This window comes from Rattus norvegicus, chromosome 1 (genome assembly GCF_021556685.1).
Source record: "Rattus norvegicus strain SHRSP/BbbUtx chromosome 1, alternate assembly SHRSP_T2T, whole genome shotgun sequence".
In the NCBI taxonomy this organism is placed as follows: domain Eukaryota; kingdom Metazoa; phylum Chordata; class Mammalia; order Rodentia; family Muridae; genus Rattus; species Rattus norvegicus.
This window is the reverse complement of record NC_141534.1, coordinates 15,635,894-15,658,567: the sequence shown is the minus strand read 5'-3', so window position 1 is coordinate 15,658,567 and position 22,674 is coordinate 15,635,894. Positions and strand designations below refer to the sequence as shown.

At 44.7% G+C, this 22,674-nt stretch overlaps 1 protein-coding gene across 1 annotated transcript in view; it reads left to right on the top strand.

Moving 5' to 3' along the window:
• LOC134482580 (uncharacterized) overlaps nucleotides 1-22,674 on the top strand; it is a 215,692-nt gene that overhangs the window by 132,410 nt on the left and 60,608 nt on the right. The gene's annotated exons all lie outside the window — the stretch shown is intronic.

Below are 22,674 nucleotides of genomic sequence, written 5' to 3'. Positions count from 1 at the left end.
ATCACCGAACCATCTTTCCAGCCTCCGTTTGTTACACTTGCGATGCATTTTAAAACATGATAACTCTAGAGAGAACAGAGTGCTTATACCATAAGTGTAAGCTGTTGGGGAATATGGGAAGGGAGCGTCTGTTGAGTCTGATCAGAAATCATAGTCTTCCTGGACCTCCTCTTTACCGGCTTTCGAGGACAGCGGCAGAAGTCGGTTTCTGGGGCAATGAGCTTCATTTTCAGAAGAGTGCCTCGCACGGCAGAAATGTGACCCACTGGCCACTGGATGTCACTCTTTGCTCAGGCTCCTAAGTCGGGCTGTCCTTCCAGGCTTCTGCACGTGAATATGCAATGTCCTCATAGGAAGGCGCGCCAGAGGGCAGGGGCTCACTTGTGCAGGCTCCCTCAACATGGGATCACCCGCAGTTCCAAAGGGAAACAGAGTTTTGATTCTTGGCTGCAGAGACTGAGAAGAGATGGGTGGGCTCGATCCGGGCTTTCGCATTCAGGCACTTAGGTGGCGCTCCCACACAGCTGCTCAGATCTGTCAGGCAAGAGGTGGCAGGCTCACCTACAGGGCCACAGCTCGATCCAAGGAGTGCAACTCATTTTAGTTTCACAGCTGGCACCGCTCGCATGTAAAGAAAACACCAAAATTCTTCCATTCCAAAACAGAACAGGAAGTGCAAAATGGGGCTCAGTGGCCGGCCACTGTGAAACTGGGACAGCTTTTTCCCTGGGGGATTACTTTTTAACTGCAAGGGTTGCAGTTTGAACCATGAGCGACACTAGCACCAGTTCCTTGAAGGTTTCTACCTATGTGCATGGCTGGAGAGTTCCCCCTTCCTAGCTACCATGATGACACAAGTTGCTTTGACCTCTTTATCTACTACCTGGCCCATCGTCTTTGAGCCAGTGTACCAACTTACCATTTATGTGAAGGTTTTAACAAGCCTGGAGCGATTTGCTACAGTCCCTGTGGGGAACCTCCTCGAGAGTATTATTACTCTGTTATTCTACACGACAACGTGCATTTATAGGGTGCTGTTTTCTGTGTTCCAGACAACGGTAGGGGTAAGGTTGAGGAGGGACACAGTACATGCAGGACCCGGTACTGAAGAACTGAAGTATTTGCGAGTTGAGGTCTTAAAGCAAAGGACACAGATTGCTCTGTAGACATCGTCAGTGTGTGGAGAGGGATTGACTTTCCCATAGGGAGAGTGGCTGACTCAGCTAACCTGTCTATAGAGGAAGCTTCATGAGATCTTTCTGTCTCTGATTCAAGTCCAGGCAACAGCCTTGAAGAAACCATGTGAGAGTTGTTCACAAACAGCCAAAGAGAGTTTTGTTTTAAAGATAAATCTCACTTTGGAGTTTCTTGACTTCGAGGCTTCAGTAGTGTGTCCTTGCTCTTAAGATATAACATCCCCAGCCCCCCCCCCCCCACAATCTTATCACAGTTGTGACTTGGACGATGCCTACTTCTACAGCACTATTAAGTAACACTTTTCCCTGCCTCTTAGATTTTTATTACCAGTTTGAACTTCCTCTAACTGCCAGGCAGCTTCTGCATCGGGACTTTGGTAATCAATGCTTCCTCTGACAGTAATGTTCTTTTGTAACAGTTCTCTCACTTCCTCTCTGCCACATGCCCACTTAAGTGTCGGTTTGAACTCTGGTGACTTCTCCAGTGAAGCCAGAGTCTTGCATTAGTCAGCTGTCCCCCATTCTACAGTCCTTATGACACTCGTGCCCGTGGGACTTCTCGGATGCTCCAGGGGGCACATTCCTTTCTGTAGCAATTCCATGGCTAAGGGAGTTTAACCCTTGACCCCTACAACATACTGCTACCAGTTCTCACTCAGTGAGGTCGTCTTCATTGCCATCCGGCCAGCAAATTATCTATAAGATGCCACTAAGTACTTGTCAGGATTATTTTTGAAGGCAAGTGTCTTTAACTGGGGTCTCCTGAAACAATTCTGAAGCAGAGACTTATGGGCAATGATTTAGTTTACTGGTAAATGTTCGGAAGCTCAATGCCAGCATGGCGGAGTAGAAAGGCTGCACGCAGATTCCTTGCAGAAGTTGGGGCCAACCCCATTCAGGTGCTGGGGGATTTGGGGGCAGAACTGGTCTTTCTGAGTTGTCCCAGTTGATGCCTGAGGCTACAGAGGGGAGTGACCTGGCATTCTTCAGCCAGTGAGGACTCAGCTTTGGGTAACAGCAGTTCCTTTCAGGCAAAGGCGAAGTTGAGAAGGACGTGCCCAGAAACAGTCAACTGGCCATGGGAAACAAGAACGTGAGGTCTTCTCAAATACTGTCCTTAATTCTGGATGTCTTCTGAAGCGTGTTGAAATCCATAATTTATCTCTTTGCCCCACCTCTTTATTCCTAAGTAAATGTTTCTATTTGTATTATATATTAGATATCCTATTTATCGAAAATAAATTTTAAAAAATGGTTTCTTTTTAAACAAAGACTCCCAAAAGTAATAAAATAAATATGCCCTTTGGAGGGAAATAATAACTAGATTAAAAAGGAAATAAAAGTTTTCCTAGTGATGCTTAACTACACTGTGAATTACTTTGCTGTAAGCTTCAAGTAGCATTTCTAACTGGTAGACACTTCCTGGCTTAACAATAACTTTTCAAAGAACTGTAAATAAAAATCTTACCCGTTTATCTGCCAACAGCAGGTTTCTGCCCACAACATTTGCTAACAAGAATCGCTTTTTTTTTTAAATTTTAGAAATATTTACGTAGTTCAGAAGGACAGGCAAGCAAAATTATAGAGAATTAAAAGAATGAGTTTTTGAGAGGTTGATCAACAGTCAGGAGTGCTTGCTGCTCTTCTACAGGGCCTGAGTTTGGTTTCCACACCCATGTTCGACAGGTCACAACCAAAGAATTCTATCCCCTCTCTTGGCCTCTGAGGGCACTTGGGATCATATATGTACACACATGTAAATTTAAAATAAAATACATTATGTACAAAAGAATGCTCTTTAACTTGAGTAATGGCTATCCTAAACCCATTAGTCCTTGTACCATGTAGCCTATAACTCTTAGTGAGGTATTTACTCATAGTTTCCTGTGGTCTCAGCTCTGCAGGATGAGGTCACCTAGGTAACTATAACATCCGGCGTCCCTGTCACTTGGTGCCACCCTGAGATCTCGGAGTCTTATGTTTTGACTTAGAATCTGCTCACTGTTTTGACCTAGCTCCTCCTGTGATTCCAGCTGCCCCACTGTACAGACTCCAGGAATTGGCACAGGACCACAGAGAGAAGAGCAAAGCTCACTTTTCTAAGGAGGGAAAGTTTCCTCATGTTCATCTCACGTGTTGTCCTCAGATCTCTTAAGGAACTCCAGGTTAACAAACTTGGAGGGTAGGAAGACGTTCCCCTCAAAAGTATTAGTATTAAGCAAGCAGACTAAAGGGTGTTTGTCGGCTCTGTGGTGCCAGATGCTTCTGATGGGTGGTGCTGCAGCCAAGCTAGGCTGCAGAAGGCTGCTCTTTGAGGGTAAGGATTCGGACGGAGGCTGGAAGGTTGAACTCCTTGATACCATTCCCTGTTGCTGAAGTTTGCATGAGTGTTGCAGATGCATCCCTTTGTAAAGGCCTCACTAGGTGTTGCTAGGAATCTTGGGAGCCCTTTAGGTCCCTGGAGGCGTGAAGTGGGACTGTGGAATGAGGGCTTCTCAGTCCTGTTAAGCGCCTTGGTTTGAGATGTGAACGTTAGCCCCAAGGGTTGCTTCTGTAATGCGTGTTGCAACAGCGGGCCTGCTCGATGCTGCGCTCGATCTCCGTTTGTTACAGAGTGTTGAGATTGCATGGTCAATATGAGGAGGAAGCGCCCAAGCCATGATTCACATCCAGCTCTTGCCATACTAAGGCCCACCTGCTTTCCATTGTACCCAAGTTGACTCTCAGTTAATTGTGGCGGATCAGAAGTTTCCTGTGGTGAATTTGTCCATCTGGTCTTCCTTTCTCTTTGAGAATCACCCAGGCAGCGTCACTGAGGCTGTAGGCAAGCAGCGAGGATGACGGTTTATAATCGATTGGTGAGAGCAGGGCAGTGTTCTGTGTCTCTAGCTCGCTTTACAGCGAGGACCCGGAAGCTTAGGAATACAGTTTTCTACATCTGGTTTGAACCCTCAGACAGGAGCAGGGGTGTGAGAGTGGGGTCCGCTCCAGAAGGGTAAGGCGTACAAACCGTCTCAGCTGTGGATCCGGCCGAGGTGATTCAGTGAGCATGCGCTTGCACGTGGGCCTATAATAGGGCTCATCTTCATAAAACCCCAAGCTTTATGGGTCTGAAGGCACTAACTCATGTCTTAGGGACAGTCCGTGTAGATGATTATCATTCCTGGTGCGCTGCCTGCCCATCTGCTTACGGGGAGGAATTACAGTCAAACGTAACGGCTCTGCTCAAAACTAGACTCAGGAAAGAAATACGAGAGTACCCGAATCCCCTTCCAAAGGAAGCAGCACTACCTTTCTTTCTCTCTCTCTCTCTCTCTCTCTCTCTCTCTCTCTCTCTCTCTCTCTCTCTCTCTCTCTCTCTCTCTCCTCCCAGCATAATAATGAAGAACGCAGTATGACTTTGTTGGTTTCCTACTGATCAGAGTTGGAAAAGATCTGATTGGATGTGTCCTTCGTCCCCTTGCTCTGTGAAAGTAACGGTGGCCTCAAGCGTGTGCCAGGAAGTTAGCACCGCCCAAGTGCTGGCCACCTTGTAGCTTGCCATGGCCAGATTTAGAAGAATCACGGTGGGGGTTTATGTAACGACTCTTGTTACATCACCTGGTACTGGCTGATGGTTTGATTGGTCTAAAAGGAGGCAGTGGGACACAAAATGATCAAATTTCCATTACAAGGCCTTCTGCTCTGATGCTCAAATGTGAGCCTTTCAGTTGGATGTAAAGAATACATCTTAACATTCTTTCACCTCATTCTTTTCCCCAGGTGGTCTCGTATGACCTCATGATCTATCCAGGCATGAAGTGTAGATGGATTCCATCTAATGTAAGACTCACACATTTTAGTCTCTCTGTCTGTCTCTGTCTCTCTGTCTCTCTCTGTCTCTGTGTCTCTCTGTGTGTCTCTGTCTCTGTCTCTGTCTCTGTCTGTCTCTCTCTCTCTGTGTGTCTGTGTCTGTCTGTCTCTGTCTCTCAAAAAAGAATTGAAAGCCCTATTTCAAAGAGAGATTAGAATACAGAGAAAGTGAAAATAACATTGTAATTTAATGCCTATTGGGTTGATCCTGTTTCGTGGCCTCAGACTATGACCATAAGCCACCTGCCCCTGAAAGGCAAGAGTAGAATCCATCATGATCCCAAAGCTAAGAATCCATTCCTTCTTCCCTTTGCCATGATTTTGTTAGCATCTGTTATGTGTTGGCCACTAGTCTCATGTAGAGAGCGGCGCGGCGAAACAAAGATGGCGCCGACATCCAGCCTTGTCTGGATATAAACGACTTACTGCGCATGTGCAGGCTTGTCCCCTTGCTAGGGCTCCCTCTAGTGGTGAACAGCGGTACTGCACATGTGCGGTTTATGCACCAGGTGTCAGTTGACCGTTAATATGCTAATGAGGTGATTCATTCTCCGCCAATCACTGGAGGACAAGTAGTGGGGTGATCCATGCCCCACCAATCCCTGAGAGATAATTAGCATACTGTTGTGTATATAAGTCGAGCGACTTTGCTGCTCGGGGTCCCTGTTCAAGAGAGCTGTAACACTAAGAGAGCTGTAACACTAAGAAGAGCTGTAACACAGTAAAGGCTTGCTCGCAGAACAATCCTGTTGCCGCGAGTCGTTCTTGCTGGCGGGACATTGGGCGCGAGACAGTCTCAGACGCACAGGGATGAACGAGCAGACACAGGGCTTTCTCTCAGAAAATTGAGATTGCAATGGTGGTGAGCCCATGGCTGACGGCTTCCAGGTGCTGGGAGATTAGGAAGGGGGTGAAGACAGCCAGTTTACATCAGGATTCCTTAAGTGAAATATTTTTCACAGTTTTACCATTGTCAGAAAAAAAATTGTAGCAATCAACTTTCTCTTCCCCCTTCTCTCCCCCTCATTACCTCTTCCCTTTGTTCCTCACCCCTCCCCATCCTCTCTTTCTCTTCTCTTCTCTTCTCTTCTCTTCTCTTCTCTTCTCTTCTCTTCTCTTCTCTTCTCTCTCCTACCCACTTCTGGCCATTTTCAACAACTGCCTGTTGGTGTCAGAGAAAATACAATGTCATGTGGAAATAGCAATATAGTTATGATACTTTCATTTAGTTCTAAAATCATGATAGACCTCCCAAGCTAATATTTTAAGTCATCTTTTGTGTTTTTATTTTATTTTCTTAGACCCACTCTTATACTTTCGTCTTATTTATGTGTGTATATTTTCCAAGTGTTGCTAACTTGTAAGGTTAGAGGTCCAGTTTTCACCCAGGGTTAAAGAACCTTAAAAAAAAAGTCTTTTAAAACACCCCAGTCTTAATGGGTGTTTCACTTATCCCCATCCCCCTGTGACAATAGCAAACTAAAGGAGAACATTTGGTTTGCAGCTTCTGGGTTTGGTCCACCATGGCAGGGAGTCCCGATAAAAGGCAGAACTCGAGGCAGCTGGTCACATCTGTAGTCAGGAAGCAGAGGAAGGTGACACCCAAGCTCGGCTAACTTTCTCCTGTTTTATGCAACCCAAGGAATACAGCAGTCCAGTAGTACAGCGGGTCTCCCCAGCTCCATTAACCTAATCGAGATAACCCTCACAGCCACGCCCAGATAATCTAAACTATCATCCCCCACAGAGATGTCTCCTAGGTAATGCTGGATCCTGTCAGGTTGACAGTCAACACCAACCAATCACCACGATGGATAAACTTTAGCTGAGCCATAGGGAAGGTGAAAGACATCAACGTTCTGGGGAGGAGCGGTGAATTGATCAGTGGATCTGGTACAGAGTCTTGTGTAAACAGAAGTAAGTCATTGAATTACAGCTATCCATTTAAATTTTTTTTGAAAAGTACTTTGATATATCTTAAATATTTTAATATGCAAGAGGTTTGAGCATATGTATTTGGGGAGGGTGTGGAAATATTCAAAGAGTTTCTATCCAATGACTAGAAACCTCCAGCTTGAGTAAATGCTGCTAGAAGTGGATGTAGGCCTCTTCTCTGTCCAGCCCTTCCCCTAGGCTTGCTGAAGAGTCCTTCCTCTAACACAGTGGCTCTCAACCTGTGGGTTACAACCACACCTCTGGGAGGGAACTCTAACGGCACTTTCACAGCGGCGGCGTATCAGATGTTATGCACATCAGATATCTACATTACGATTCACAACAGAGGCGAATTTACAGTTATGAGGTAACTGCGAGCTAACTCTGTGGTTGGAGGTTACCACACAAGGAGCAGTATTAAAAGGGCACAGCATTGGGAAGGTTGAGAACCACTGGTCTAGAACGTCTCACCTTCAAGACTGAGGACGGAAAGTGTGGGCACGGAAGCTGCCACCCACCACAGCGTATGACATAGTTTGCCCACCTGGGACATGGTGGTGTAAATCCTGTCTATGAACCTCTCCTTAGCCCCACAGAGTGCGCACATCAAGCCTGACTTGTGACCCTTCGTCAATACACAACACCATGTGGTCTATATAGAAGCATATAACTATGTCATGATTTTAACGTTTTGTATTTTAAGCATGTTGAGTGTATTCCCTGCATGCATGTCTATTATTTGCATGCAGTGCCCGTGGAGGCTAGGGGAGGCTGCTGAACCTTAGTTACAGATGGTTGCGAGCCACAAAGTAGGTGCTAGGATTCGAACCCGGGTTCTTGGCAAGAGCAGCCAGTGCTGTGAATCACCGAACTATCTCTCCAGCCCGATTCTAACTTTCGAAAAGTACTCTGAGATTTAAATAAACAAACCAATATTTGCAAGAGATTGAAAACAATTCATAAATCACTCCCTTACAGCTGGTGAAGCTTGCTGTGTGACTAAGAGGCAGAGCTCTTGCCCAGCGCTTGTGTGTAACCCTAGGTTATCCTCAACATCACATAAAGCTTTAATTTTATAGAGGCTGTGACCATTCCATCACGGATGTCCAAAGGAACCCAGTTCAGGCTCCTCAGGATGTGTGCCTCTGTGAGGCACTGAACCCTATGCTAACTCTAGCCCTGTCACATTAGGACAAGGAACTGGTGTTGGAAATCCTCTCTGCCCTTTTCATCTTGGAAGTGAGCCAGCCCTGGAAAATGAGTGTAGTCTCTATGTCTCACCTCAGGGTCTCACAGGCCAGCATTGCTACAGAAGGATGGGCCCTGGCCATGGCTCAGAGAACAAGGCCATTTGGAACTCGTGCTAAGCTGTGTCCTGCACATTAGACAGCACTAGTAACCAGGGCGTTACCTTGGCGTCAGTATTACCTTCATTCTGACCCCGGCTAGAGTGGAAGCAGAGAGCACATTAGTTCTTGAAGACCACAATAAGTGACCCCCAGGATGGAGTTTACAGAGGCTTGGAAGATCTGGTTCTCCTGCTGCTTCGGCTGTGATCTGCTGAAGAGGGGTCTCTGCGTTACCCAAAGCCTACAGAAACAATACCGGGCCCTCTATAAAGAGGTGAAGTCCAAGTTTTAACCAGATACCTCTTGTGTGTGTCGAGGTGGGGAGGAGCTCTTTCAAATGTATGTTGAAGTTTAATTAGCAAGGACCAAGAGACTCAGTAACTAACATTACTAGAAAGGTGCAGTATTTCTGTCTTCCAGCTCATGTTTTTGTCGTTCATCTCGTAGTGAATTTACTAATTTTTAAAATCATTTTGGGTCTTATAAATTACTTTAGATCATACCTTATAATAAGCACGTTGGCAATAGCAATAAAATGATGTCAACGTACAGCTGTTTTTCAAGCACGTAGTACGCTAACATTTTAAGAGGATAAGGACAGCACTTTTATAGACACACATTTTCTATAGCAGCAGATGACCCGTTTGAGCATCTGGCCAATGTGCATCAGGAGAGTCCAGGACCGTGGTCTCCAGTCATGCCGTTGTCTCCCTGTAGCATAGACGGACACCAGAGCACCTCTAACTGGGGTACAAGCGTTCATGGGAGTCACGGGACAGCCATGTTTTCACTTCTGACAAAGTGTTGAGAGGTAGAGAAGATGTGACACGTTTTTTCTCCTGTTTAGCACGGCGTCCCCCTAAGTCTTCCTGCACACACTTCAAGACACTGAGTGAAGAACAATGTCTTCCGTCCACGTGGCACCACCACCATCAGTGAAGCTCCTTACCCTTTGTTACCCTGCCTCGTCATCCCACTGGCTGACAAGGCAACGGACATTAAGCTTTCCTTACTGATGAACAGGGTCAGGCATCCCGAGATTGACTTCCCTTTGGCTGAGGGCACACGGTCTAAGACCCTCAGTGGATCCTCAGATCACAAATGGTCCTAAACTCTGTGCATAAATGTTCCTCTTTCCCTAAAGACATCTTTACAATAAAGTTTATTTATTCTTACATACATTTTATAAGTTAGGCATACAAAATGATGAGAAATAATTATGATTAATAAAATAGAAAAAATGATAGCATTATAAATTAAATGAATCTCTCTCCCTCCCCTCTTTTCTTCCCTCCTCTCTATTGTCCTGCCTTCAACCTGCCACTTCAAGGAAGCATTTTATAGCATTTCCTCAGGATATTCAGATCACCTAAATGTGCTCTATTGCACAGAATCAGCATCTCATGTGTAAATGGTAGATATTAATATTAATTGGATAGTTAACATGTGCCTGATACTAATAAAACTGCTCCAATTATACAATTTTACTGGAAATTTGCACATACTCTCGCACTTAATTCTCACAACAACCTGTAATGTTTTATTATTCTCCTCTCTTAAATGATATCTGTCTAGATGTGCCCTTGGTTTCATCCTCTAAGAAAATTAATCAGTATAATGTCAGAAGTTGTGATGGTTTGTTTAAGCTCAGCCCAGGGAGTAGCACTACTAGAATGTGTGGCCCTGTTCAAATAGGTGTGGCCTTGGGAGAGTAGATATGCCACTGTGGGCGTGGGCTTTAAGACCCTCATCCTAGCTGCCTGGAAGCCAGTCTTCTGCTAGCAGCCTTCAGATGAAGATGTAGAGCTCTTAACTCCTCCTGCACCACATTCCTGCCTGGATGTTGCCTGCTCCGACCTTGATGATAAAGGACTGAACCTCTGAACCTGTAAGCCAGCCCCAATTAAATGTCCTTATAAGACTTGCCTTGGTCATGGTGTCTGTTCACAGCGGTAAAACCCTCAGACAATTGTTTTCTGTGAAATTAGGAGACCCAAATCTCTTCCTTACCAGGACATAAGTACTTTAGCTCTGATGACAGCTTCTCAGGCATCCAATATCAGGCATTTAGTGGTGCACCGTTGTCTCAGGCCCAGCGGTAGAAGGAGAAAGGTCCTCTCTGGAGATTTTTGTCAGTTTCTATGCTGCAAATGTTTCCATCACTATGCCATGCTCTCATCTTGATATCACCAAGCTGGGAGCTGGGCGGCATCTGTATCCTGGCCCAGAACATGTCCGACCTGTCTAGTTGGTATTCTTCATGTTCACCAGGAGAGCCAAACTGCTGTTTTTCAACATTTTACCGCACTTTTGCAAAGATTTTTAGTGACTGTGAATCTTTCCAAGTGTTTCTCTGAGTAAGTTACACTAATAGCTCCCAGAGTATGGGAAGGCACAAACTTCTAGGCCTCTTGTAATGTCCACATGTGAAAGTGTTTGGGGGCTTTTTGGACCAATATTATTCTTTGGTTTTGTAATTTAGGGAGCTGGAGAGATGGCCCAGCAGTTACGAATGCTTATTGTTCTTGTAAAGGACCAAGGTTTGGTTCCCAGCACCTACATCAGGTAGCTCACAACTGCCAGTAAGAGAAGCCACACTGCCATCTTCTGGCCACCACAAGCACCTGCAGGAATATGGCACACACCAACTTGTGCAGAGACGAAATTACGTACATGAATTACAAATAAATATACGAATCTTTTAAAATGTATTCTCAGGCCATACGATGTTCCAAAAACAACTTGATTTAGCCACAGATTGTCACCTGTTTACCCTCGTTCTAATCCTTGAGAAGACACATCAGGGAAAGAAGTGAGAGCAACTGTGCGCGCCAAGTACCGCTAATCTTACTTGCATGACACCATTTCTGAAAGACTTGAACGAACATCTATTAACCCTGGGTGAGGAACAGAAAACTGCCCAGAGTAAGGATGCCACCAAAATCCAGCTTGACACAGCAATGAATTTATTGGGGCCACTTACAAAAGTATGGGTGAGGAGCTACTTTTAAAAAGCTCAAGTGACTCAAAGACAACTTGATCACCAAGTCCACCTCAGCATAGGCAACTACCCAGGAAAGCAAGAAATCTGGAGCTCACTCCACAACTGCAGGTATGGAGTATCCCCTGCAGCCAGCTTGTCTTGGCTGAGAGTTGCTCTCAGCAGTCCTTACTGCTTAAATATGCTTGGGCCAGGAGGAGCCTGGTAAATCTGATCAGTTTCTGGAACTTCCTGAAGCAACTAAATTGTTTACTTCCTGGGCATGAAAGACCTGACCTACAGGAGAGACTATTTTCTCTTCCCTTAGAAGGACCATTTCCTCTCCCTTTAGAACATCCCGTGTCTTAATATGCTTACTTGTAAGATGCCAGGGTTATATTGAAGGAGATTAAGGCACTGCACTTGTTTATGATTGCTATGGGCTGGTCGTAGTTTTTTAGTTCTTCTTTCAATGATGTGGGGCTACAGTGACCCCTATGAAAGCCCCTTGTAAACTCTGTTGCAGTAATCAATGAATCTCCTTTCTTAGCATTATTCAGAGTTGCCCATGAACTATTGCAACTCCAATCACTTCCAATAAAACTTCTTCCCAAACCCGAAAATACTGTATCTTTAAATATGCAGTTGTCCCGTAGCAGAAGAGGACCAGAGTAGGCTCAGGTTATAACTATAAGTTCCATGTTTTCATTCATTTCAAGTTACTGTGATAAAACCCTCATGACCAAGGCTGCCTATAACAGAAAATGTTTAATGTAGCTTATGATTTCAGAGTCAGCACTCATGATGGCAGAGTGAAGGAACATCTGGGAGCTCACATCTTGTTTCACAACCACCACATGCCTGTGCGTGCATGTGCGCGCACACACACACACACACACACACACACACACACACACACACACACCACATGCACACACATAAACAAAACACATGCACACACACATAAAACACATGCACACACATAAACAAAACACATGCACATAAACACATATGCACACAACACACATGCACACATGCACACACACATGCATACACACAACACACATGCACACACACAACACACACATGCACACACAGGCACACACAACACACACAACACACACAACACACAATACTCACACACATACACATCACATATACACACACAACACACAACATATACACACAGCACACACATACATACACATGAACACATACAACACACATGCACACACACACACACACACACACACACACACACACACACACTCTGGGAATCATGCAGGAAAAGAGTCTGCCTCCAGTGACACACTTCCTCCAACAAGCCCACACCTCCTAATCCTTTTCAAATATTCTACCATCTGGGGACCAAGTATTCTAATACATGAGCAGAGGGGGACCATTCTTATTCAAACCACCAAGATCCCTTAACTATTCTAAGCTGCTACTGAGGGAACTTCTGGGCGTTCTAGTATTGGTGAATATCTCAAATTCAGCTCTATTAGTTCCAGTCTCTGACTCTGAAGGTGTATCCACTGGGACAGAGTAAGTGGGGTCTATACTAATCGAATGAGTTGTTATATCTAATCATCTGAGCCCTTGCCTTCTGCGAAACATGAGGTCCCCTCAACCATTCAGCCACCTGATTCCAGATGTGCTGTTGCTGCTATTTGAGACAGGATCGTTCTACATACACCTGGCTTCCCTGGAACTCACCACGCAGACCAGACTGACCTTGAACTCAGTGAGATTCTCCTGCTTCGAATTCCTAAGCAGTATTAAAGGCATATGTGCCACCATGTCCAGCCTGTATCCTACGCACGCAGAAAGCTGTCTTTGTGGTTCAGTGGACTGGTTACAAATGAAAGGACACTTCCTGTATGCAGCCTCCATCAATCTATGCAGTTGAACGGATAGATGGCTTCCTTTACACGTCAAATTTCAGCAAATTATAATCAGAACTATATCCTATTGATAAATACTTGTTTTTTTTTAAAGTTTTCAGAATGTATTTTACATCTTATGAATGTGAGTGCTTGCCGTGTCTATGTACGTGTGACACATGTGTGCCTGGTGCCGTCAGCAGCCAGAAGAATGTGTTGGAGATCCTGGAACCTGAGGTTCAGCCTTAGGTGACTAGTTGGGAACCCCATGGGGGAGTTGGGGACAGAAGCCACGTCCTCTGTAAGAGCAGTAAGTGCTCTTAGCTGCTGAGCCAACTCTCCTGTTTCGATAAATATATTTTTTATAAAAAAGGAAAAGGAAGAGATTCCCCCTTCAGAACTGATCAACCTGAGAATGAAAGGGATTAAAGACCATCTGGAATGGCTACACCCACTTCCCTCTCATTATTATTTGATGTTTAGACAAGGCTTAGCTATTTACAAATGCCATGTAATCATTTATTAATCTGTGTGCTTTATGGCTAAGTGTTTGAGAGCACTCACAAAGATTAATTACAAAAGGTAGAGGCCCAGTAAATGATTCATTAAACCCCGTGGTGTGAACGATTCTCCCAATTTACCTGTTGTGGGGGAGGCATCAGGAGAGGTCACCCAAGAAAGAAATGAACTTAGAAACAAATGGATTTATGTTTCTGATAAACAATATGATAACTGTAACTTTTCAATTTGAGAGCACTTAAAGACGGTTTTATGGGGCAGGAGAGATTGCTCAGTGGTCAAATGTATGTGCTGCTCTTCCAAAGGACCTAAGTTTGATTCTCAGCACCCAAGTAGAGTAGATCATAATTGCGTGTAACTCCAGCTACAAAGGACCTAATACCTTCTGACCTCTAGGACACGGACACATAGATATTGCACAAGCACGTGCACACACGCACGTGCACACGAGCACACGAGCACACACACACATACACACACACATAGAGAGAGACACAGACAGAGTCAGACAGAGAGAGACAGTCAGAGAGACAGAGACAGACAAGCGGTACAAAGGCAGACAGATAAATAAAAATAGGAAAAAACTTTTAAAAATGATTTTTTGTTTTAATTTTAACTCTAACGTGCCAGTTAAAGCCTATTCCTCGTACCTCTAAAGTCTCAGAAATCATTCCTCTTCCCTCTAGGGTATGAATTTGAACCCTCCCACCCCTTAACTTAAAATCTATCAATTTGAAATCCATCTCCTAAAATTGTTTTGTTGCTGTTGATTACTGTTCAGCCAACAAGGATGATAATGAAAGCAGGTTTACAAACCTAGTTCCAGGAAAGGAAGTAGTAAATAAAACCCGTCAGATAGCATTGTAAGAAAGAGCAGTGCATTGTGGTCTACTCTACTTGGGTGCTGAGAAATGCCTGTAACATCTATCACAAATACGGTGAAGAAGTAGACAAGGAATTCCAGAGTGTGCTAGCCCCTGCCAAGACCTTATAAAATCCACTGAGCAAAGCAGCCAGGCCATTAGGAAAGTGGCCTTAAAATGGATGGAAAGAAATCTCCGTGGGTCAATCCAGTCCGCTCCACGTGTTTTTACAGAGTTGTGAAGTCACACAGCATTCTGTCGCAGACTCCTTTTATTTGTCCCTAGAGAAGCCACATCTTCCCCAGGATGCCCATCCCTGCAAAGGAAGACCGGGAAGTCTACACGCTTGTGAGAGTCAAAGCAAATGAGAAACAAGGGAACGTTTCACAGCAACTTTGGAGAATTGACAAAAATGAAATTCACACAGTTCTTTCCTCACATAATCAATCCAAAAAACAAAAAAACAAAACAAAACAAAACAAAACAAAAACAACAAAAAAAAAAAAAACCCCGCTAATGAATTTCTGTTGCCACATCTCACCAGGGCACTGGGGACGGTTAGTCGTGTGTTTACTTAGCATGCAGCAAGCCCTCCGTCTGATCTGGCCATGGTGGCTGTGCCTGCAATCCTAGTGCTAGAGAGGTGGGGGGGTCTAAGGCCATTCTTGCCTACATAGTGATTTTGAAGCCAGCCTGGGCTAGAGACATTCATAGGGGGCCATCCTCACATGCTGTTGTAAAACCGTAGTGATCGATGACCCTCAATGACTTTGTCAGTTTACCCATTTGTGACCTATGGTAGCACCTTAATCCCGGATGACAATTGTCTCTGCCAAGCTCCATGTTAAGGAGCGTTTTTACTGGCCTCCATTACTGGCCTCCATTGTTATACAAGAGAATTAATTTGATGAGCAAGTAGTCTGCGTTTCCCAAAACCTCTTTCCAAGGATTACTAGTCCTGTGCAATTCCGTTTAAAAAGGAGATTCCTCCTTAAATAAAATTAAGTAAACTGCTTCGTGGCTCTTGTCCTGGTGATTCACACTGGGTTGAATTTTAAATTTTCTGAATGGTCTGGTAATAGAGAAATTCATTTGATTATGGGTTCGGGGTTGTGTTTTGTTTTTAGGTAACATTCGCTAACAGTCCGTGGAATCTGACCAGCACAAGAACCATTTGTAGTTAAGGTTACAGGTGGAAGATATAGCTCAACTCCTGAGGAACAGAGGTTTAATCACGAACGGGAATGAACCTGGTTTGACTTTATCGTAAGATGGCTTTCAAGCCCAAGATGGAGGCAGGCCGGCTTACCGCAGGGTATGGCTGAGGAGAATGAGGGAGAGTACAATCAGAGGCATCTGGAAGAGTCCAGAGCAGAGAGAGGAATCAGGAGACTGAACATGGCCAGCAGACTGACTAAAGTAATCATGTTTGGAGGCGGGGCCTGTGGGAAGTGATGACGTAGGAGAGTGGACCCTTCGCAAATGGGACTGGTGCTCCTGTGAAGGATGCCTCAGAGATACACCTCTCCCTGTCTGTCTCGAGACAACACACCAGAAAGATCGACTCTGTGAGGAAACCGGCTCTCATCAGGCACTGACTTTGTGGAGCCCTTGACCTTGGGCTTCTCGGCTTCAGAGATGTGAGAAATAAAATTCTGTTGGTTAGAAGCTGCCAAGTTTATAATGGTTTGTTACGACAGCTTAAAGAGACGAATATGCCGTGAACTCCAACACTTAGGACTTGTCGCTTCCACAATGTCAGAGCAGGCAGGGGGGGTCACAGGAAAATGTGCAGAGAGTAAAGGACTTCGAATGTCCCTCGTAGTCTGACTACGTGCATCATCTGTCCTCCTTCTCCTCAGTTTCTTTCTTTCTTTTTTTTTTGGTTCTTTTTTTCGGAGCTGGGGACCGAACCCAGGGCCTTGCGCTTCCTAGGTAAGCGCTCTACCACTGAGCTAAATCCCCAGCCCCCTCTCCTCAGTTTCTTTAGACACTGGATAGATGTGTTGTTTCAAGGCAAAAAAGCAGAAGTCAAATCTATGTGGAAAAGGCAGGGGTTCGGGAACAGTTCCATGGCATATGCGCATATAACATCAAATTGTACACCACAAAATGTGTAGAGCTTTTTTTCATGTAGCTTGTTACATGAGGTTTTTATATTTTTATGGTATTGAATTGCAGATTCTCGTGAAAGGAAATATAAGCGAGACATTGGGACAGTTACTATATCTACCATGTGGGCCCTACATCAAGTCTTTTTCTTCCTGATCCGAGATGCTGCCTGCCATCGGGTCCCTGGAACCTCTGCCTCCATCCCTGCTCTTTCCTCCCACATCTCCCATGTTTCTTCTTTCTAGGGCTATTCTGATAAAGTACCATAAACAGAGTGGCTCAGATCAGAGCAATCATACTGTCTCCCAGTTCTAGAGCCTAGGAGTCTGAACATGGTGACGGCATGGATAAGATCTTCCGGAGTTGCCAGCGAGACTGCTCTACGTCCCATGCCTAGCTTCTGGTGACAACTGCTGACAGTCTTCGATATTCCTTGGCATGTGGCAGCAGGACTCCCAGATTTGAATGTATTTTCCTCACCTGAGTGGCTGCTTCCTCCCAGTCATTCCTTTTACAAGGACAACAGACATGTTAGACTAGAGACCCATCCATTTCCAGTGTGACTCTCCTCTTTAATAATATTCCCAGTAGCTTTTTAATCAGCAGAGAAAAATAAAAAATATGTCCTCTGTACTTAGAACTTCACTGTAAAATTTCGGTAAGATCTAATTCAACCCACAGAAACAATTTATCTAACTTCTTAGTGTTTCAGTTCTCTCTTCTATGGAAGTTACTTAATGAAGCTTTCCACTGCTGTGAAGAGACACCAGGACCAAAGCAAGTCTTATAAAAGCAAACATTTAATTGGGGGCTGGCTTACAGGTTCAGGGGCTCAGTCCATTATCATCATGGCAGGAAGCGTGGCAGCATCCAGGCAGACGTGGTGCTGGAGAAGGAGCTGAGTTCTCTATCTTGATTAGAGGGCAGCTAGGAGAAGACTGTCTCCCAGGCAGCTAGGAAGGGGGGGGGTCTCAAAGTCCACCCCCGCAATGATACACTTCCTCCAACAAGGCCATGCCTCCTAATAGTGCCGCTCCTTGGGCCAAGCATATTCAAACCACCCAGAAGAATCTAACCAGAGATGAGGCCGAGATCCAGCCAATTAGAACATGCAGAGAATTTTGAGATATTCCTAGCATTGCAAGTCTTCTCTCCCACCGTGACTACAAACACTGTCCCCAGAAAGACTTTTTGTTTAATATGTGCATGTTGATGCTACTCCCACCTGACCAATAACCACTATTTTTATACATATAAAATAACATAAAGAAATACATGCCAAGTATTAAAGTCTTGAGGGGTTGCTTCCTCCATGTTAAAAGGAGCTCTGGTGGGCTGAAGAGAAGGGTCAGCAGATGGAGGGCATTTGCTTCTCTTGCAGAGGGCCGGGTTTGACCCCATAATGCATATGTGTGTGTGTATGTGTATATATATATATATATATATATATATATATATATATATATATATATATATATATAGTGGCTCACAACCGTCTGTAACTCCCATTCCAGGAGATCTGATGCCGTCTTCTGGTCTCTGTAAGCACTAGACACACACGTGGTGCACATATGTATAGGAAATAAACACAGACATAAACTAAAAATAAACATGGAGTTTGAAGCCTTCATGGGACATGTTAGGAATGACCAGATCAACAGAGGAGAGATTTTAAATCTCCTTCGGTGTATCTAAATTTCTTTAACTTTCACTTCTCACCTATCAAGTTAGGAAGACAATGCAGTTGTTATGGTGACCAAATGAGCTATAAGTGAAGTATTTGTCAAATGCTCCAAACATATGAGTAATGGATATTGTAAAATGTATACATAGGCATATGTACATCCATGTTTATGCATTCTTTACATGCTATGGACAGTGACTTGTGCAAGTCATTAAGACCAATCCTGTTACTTTTAAAATCCAGGCAAAATTGAGCTTACTTGTTCCGTATTTCCATGTACAAGCACATTGTCTAGTTTTCCAACGATGACACATCCAGGTCTGGCTTTCAAGAGGACCTTGACTGTAGATGCCGTGTGCCTATGATCAAGACTGGCTTTAAGCAATCTGCAGATTCAATGCAATCCCCATCAAAATTCCAACTCAATTCTTCACAGAAATAGGAAGAGCAATTCTCAACTTCATATGAAATAACAAAAACCCTAGAATAGTGAAAACAATTCTCTACAGTAAAAGAACTTCTGGGGAAATCACCATCCCCAGAACAATCACGATAAAACCACATGGTATTGGTACAGAGACAGGCAGGTAGATCAATAGAATAGAACTGAAGACCCAGAAATGAACCTACGCACCTATGGCCACTTGATCTTTGACAAAGAAGCCAGTGGAAAAAAAGAAAGCATTTTCAACAAATGCTGGTGGTCTAACTGGCAGTCTGCATGTAGAAGAAAGCAAATGGATCCATTTTTATCTCCTTGTACAAAGCTCAATCCAAGAGGATCAAGGACCTCCACAAAACAAACAAACAAAAAACCAGACACACTGAAACTAATACAAGAGAAAGTGGGGTAGAGTCTCGAACACAGGAGAAAATTCCCTGAAGAGAACGCCAATGGTTCAGGCTTTAAGATCAACAATTGAGGAACGGGACCTCATGAAACTGAAATGCTTCTGTCAATAGACAAAACGGAGCTGCAGCAACGCGAGTGGGAGCACCTGGAGTGCCAGCTCAGCACGAGAACCAACGAGTTGTAAGAAAATGGCAGGCCGGACACACGGTAAATCGCCAGCTTCTATAGGGCCAAGGTGAAGAAACCGAGACGCAGGAGAACAACACCCTGCTGACCAAAGAGACCATTGAACAGGAAAAGCGGAGTGAAATCTCCTAAAAGCCCAGTAAGATTCCCCACCCCACCCTATCATCTCCAAGACCCCCTCGTGATGTGGAGGAAGAGCCATCTGCAGGATAGATGTGAGCCACAAGATGCACTGTGAACCCAGGCACCCCGCGCCGATACCACTGGCCCGTGGGTCTCTGAAGCCCCCAGGCCCATCCCCCGACTAATCGGACTGCCAAATTTCACTGGTTTTCCCTGGGATATTATAGAAAATTATTTGTATGATTGATGAAAATAAAACACATCTTGTGACCCAAAAAAAAAAAAAAAAAAAAAGGACAGAAATGTTAACCGACCAACAGGAGGGCCAACATCCAAAATATACAAGACTCTAGAGAAGCAAAGACCCTATTAAAAAAAATGGTATACAGAGCTAAACAAAGAATTCTCAACTGAGGAATATTGAATAGCTGAGAAGCACCTAAAGAAATGTTGAAAGAAAGAAAGAAAGAAAGAAAGAAAGAAAGAAAGAAAGGAAGGAAGAAAGGAAGAAATGTTCAATATTCTTAGTCATCAGGGAAATGCAAATCAAAACAACCCTGAGATTCCACCTCACACCAGTGAGAATAGCTAAGATCAAAAACTCAAGTGACAGCAGATGCTGGCGAGGATGTGGAGAAAGAGGAACACTCCTCCATTGTTGGTGGGATTGCAGACTGGTACAACCATTCTGGAAATCAGTCTGGAGGTTCCTCAGAAAATTGGACATTGAACTGCCTGAGGATCCAGCTATACCTCTCTTGGGCATATACCCAAAAGATGCCCCAACATATAAAAAAGTCACGTGCTCCACTATGTTCATCGCAGCCTTATTTATAATAGCCAGAAGCTGGAAAGAACCCAGATGCCCTTCAACAGAGGAATGGATACAGAAAATGTGGTAATCTACACAATGGAATATTACTCAGCTATCAAAAATGAGGACTTAATGAATTTTGCAGGCAAGTGGATGGAACTAGAAAGTATCATCCTGACTGAGGTACCCCATATCCAAGAGGACACACATGGTATGCACTCACTGATAAGATATTAGCTCAAGAACTCAGATTACCCACGATACAACTCACAGACCACATGAAGCTTAACAAGATGGGAGGCAAAGTGTGGATACTTCAATTTCACTTAGAAGGGGGGACAAAATGATCACGGGAGATAGAGGGAGGGAGGGGCCTGAGTGGGAGACATGAGGGGGAGGGAGGGGGGCAGGATCAGGTACAGGAGAGATTTCAGAGAGTCAGGAGAATGGAGAGTAATACATAGCAGTGGGGGACAGTAAACTGTGCGTGTGTGGGACACTTGGACGTCCCAGACACCAGGGATATGAGAGGCTCACAGCACTCAGTGGGGATGACATTAGCCAAAATGCCCAACAGAACCTGAAGAGACCTCCTCCGGTAGGCAGACATGGCCCCAGTTGAGGTATAGGGCCACCCACCAATCTCAGAATTAACCCAGAATTGACCGTGTCTAACGGGAATTGAGGGACAAAAAGGGAGCAGAGGTCGAAGGAAAGGCCATCCAGAGACTGCCCCACCGTGCGATCTATTCCATCCCCAGGCACCAAACCAGGACACTATTGCCGACGCCGTATTGTGCTTGTAGACAGGAGCCTGGCGTGGCTTCCTCTAAGAGCCTCTGCCTGCACCTAAGACAGATGCAGATACTCACAGCCAACCACTGGGCTGAACCCAGGGACCCCAATGGAAGATTTAGGGGAAGGACTGGAGGAGCTGAGGGGGTTTGCAACTCCATAGGAAGAGCAACTCTTATCAACTAACCTGATCCCTCAGAGCTCCCAGGTACTAAACCACCAACCAAAGAGTATACGTGGGCCATTCCATGGCTCCTGCTTCATATATAGCAGAGACGGCTTCATCCGGCATCAGTGGGAGGGACTGTGCTTGGTCCTGTGGAGGCTTGATGCCCCAGAGAAGGGGGATGCTAGAGGGGTGAGTCTGGAGTGGGTGGATGGGTGGGAGAGCACCCTCTTAGAAGCTTAGGGGAGGGGGATAGGGTGAGGTGTTTTTGGAAGGGAGACTGGGAAGGGAGATACTTGAAATGTCAACAAATAAAGTAATTAAAAAAAAGTAAAATAAAAAGAAAGAAAATACGGCCACAGGGGGTCACTCATGTGCTGCGCTCTACAAAGGAGTAAACTGGAACCCTTCAATACAGTATTATGCCACAGCTTTCCTATTCTGAGCTAAGAGCATGCTATTCCTTTAAAACCTTTAGACAAATGGTGTTTTAGTTTGAAGAGGGTCTACAAACTGGAACACCCAGTAATACCTTCATAAAGAGTCATAGGCTGTGCTGTGTGTTTGAGGAAATGGGCATTTTCATTAAACCTAGACTGTGGGTAAGACTGCCTGTACCTACCTCAATTTTAGATCATTAGTTTTAAAAGAAAACATGCCCAGATCCAGATAATACTAGAAATCTATTAAAGCATGTAAGAGGATCATTTGAGGTTTAGAATGGGACCTCTGTACCATCTTGAATGTAATCTTTACAGATAGTTGCTCATTTTCTTGTGGCTTTGACTTGCCTTTAGCCTTGTCGTGAGTAAGTAAGAACTAAGGGAGCTATTGTCACATGTTAAGTCAAGCAATGTGGGTGTCTTAGTGTTCTGTGGTTGTGAGGAGACACCATCACCATAGCAACTCTTATAAAGAAAAGTACGCAATTGGTGCTGGCTTACAGTTTCAGAGGTTTAATCCAGTATCAGCATGGCGGGCAGCATGGCAGCACACAGGCAGACATGGTGCTGGACAGGTAGCTCAGAGCTCTACATCTGGATCCACAGGCAGCAAGAAGGAGAGAGACACTGGGCCTGGCTTGAGCATTTGAAGCCCTGAAGCCCCACCCCTATTGACATACTTCCTCCAAAATGGCCACACCGACCCCAGTGATGCCATACTTCCTAATCTCTGTTAAGGAATACCGTTTTCTAAGGACCAGGCATTCAAATATATGAGCCTGTGTGGGCCACCATTGATCAGACCACCACAGTAGTCAAGTGTCCGTCATTGAGCCCTAACACTTGTGGTTCTGGTTACTCAATATCCTTCTTATTTGTGTAGAATCCAAAGGTGGAGGAAGACAGCATTCTTTTCCCCGA